A 2152-nucleotide genomic window follows, 5' to 3' on the forward strand; every position below is an offset into this window, starting at 1 on the left:
TTTTTCCTGGTGCGTGTGACTATTTACCAAGTAACTCAAGCCACTCTTAAGCAGTACCAGATAGGTAAACACTCAGCTTAATAGGAAAAAATCATTTTCCTAAATCCTCTCTACTAGTTTTTGATTTATAGTAATTCTAAAAATTCCTGAAGTGAGGATTCTCACTTAGTTCAGGAAGCAGTTAACGGAATATCTGTTCCAAACAGTCCTAGGAAACTGTGTTGTGGGAAGACGGAGAACTGAAATATGAGCTGTCAAGACTCAACAGGCTGGTATTTGTGATATTACTCTTATTTATAATTTTCATAATCCCATTGCCTTTGGTCATACCTTTCTCAAGTCTTCATCCTTTTTTTTTAATTTATTTATTATGTATACAATATTCTGTCTGTGTGTATGCCTGCAGGCCAGAAGAGGGCACCAGACCCCATTACAGATGGTTGTGAGCCACCATGTGGTTGCTGGGAATTGAACTAGGGACCTTTGGAAGAGCAGGCAATGCTCTCAACCTCTGAGCCATCTCTCCAGCCCCAAGTCTTCATCCTTTCAAGCTAAAGATCTTAGCTTAAATCCTGGTATTCCCAGTTCCGGTTTTAATATCCAAACTGAATGATATTCAGAGTTTACACAAAGCAAGAAAAAGAGTAAAAACCTTAATTAACCCTTTTGCTTTCGTTGCTTGCCTCCAAAGAGCCACATCCCTCCACCCCCAAACACCACAGTGCCTTCTGACACCTGTGTGGACATAGGCACAGAAGCCCCATGAGTACTCTAAGTACAGCTAAGTACCACGTAAGCTCCACGGTGGGTGCTTCAGGCCTTGCAGGAAGGAGAAGCCTGTGGAAGCAGAAAGGAATTTTATGGCCCAAATGACTTCCTGACTTCCTTGTGTCTGTTCTAGTTGGACTGCAACATAAACGTGCCTTCAAGTCTGAAGTGCTGTGGAGAAAATGTCAGGTGGGGGAAGGGGTTAAAGTTTCACTAGTCAAAGCATCAGAGAGGAGTCAGGCTCTTAGGTGATCTGGGGAAAGGTCTGTAGGTAGACGCCCTGAGGCTCAGTCAAGAGGTGGAGTGGGTGCCGCATGAGTGAGCACTGGGAAACTGTAAGGAGATGGGAAGTTCCAGCTACATCCCCCCCACGTGAAGGAATCCTCATCTTCTCTAGGGTTTAAGTAAGGACGAGTCAGGAAGTTAAAATACCCTCTGCTGGGTGTGGTGGGACACACCTTTAATCCCAGCACTGGAGAGGCAAAGGCAGAGAGACTAAGTTTCAAAGTCAGCCTAGTCTACAGACCTAACAGTTCCAAGACACCCAGGACTCCCTCTCCACAGAAATATGAAACAGGAACAGGCGTCCTTGCCCCAGCCTGATCTTTAATAGTATTCCCACTAAAACAGTCTCTAGCCATCCTGTTTATCACCCGGGGGGGGGACCCCCCCCCCCCCCGCTTAGAAATGTCCAGTGACTAGAGGACAGGATGGTGACCTATGTCCAGTTGGAACAATCTAAGTCACACGCATGAGAAACGATCTCGAAACACCATGCCTTGGTGATATATTCTGTAAGGGGCAAGAGTGGAAAGAGAAGCCAATTAGCTACCAAAATTTCAATAAACGAGGCAAACGAAGTAACAGAGATGTCACAGTGGTCAAAAGCCAATCCTACAGTTTTCCTAAGGGTGGAGGGAGGGGCTTAGTAAATGACGTCATCCTGCCCAAGCTGGGAAGTGAGAGTTGAAGCTTGAGTCTGGTGGTTGGACCCAAGAAACCACCGCGAGGAGAACTCTGGGGCAGACAGCTTCAGGACTGAGTGCGCCTGGGCTGGTGGGGTAGTACTTCACCTCAGAGTACAGTGATTTGATCAACACCTGGGCTGGCGGCTCTGCACAGCGTCCACAGAGACCTGAGGGGGGTGAGCCACGGTCGCCTTGCTCTCCCAAGAACTCGGGTGGGCGGAGAAAGGTTAGAAACATTGCCATAGGAAGCCCTCTCCACAGAAACAGGAGACAGGAAGAGGTGTCCCTGCTACCAAGCAACCTTGTCCCTTACCAGTATTCCCACACTAGAGAATCTTCGAATCTTCCACTCCCTTTAAATCACTCCCTTTGTGTGTGTGCGGGGGGGGGGGGGGGGGGGGGGGGGGGGGGGGGGG

Source organism: Alexandromys fortis, unplaced genomic scaffold, assembly GCF_014885135.2.
Source record: "Alexandromys fortis isolate MF-2015 unplaced genomic scaffold, M_Fortis_MF-2015_v1.1 scaffold_73, whole genome shotgun sequence".
Classification (NCBI taxonomy): domain Eukaryota; kingdom Metazoa; phylum Chordata; class Mammalia; order Rodentia; family Cricetidae; genus Alexandromys; species Alexandromys fortis.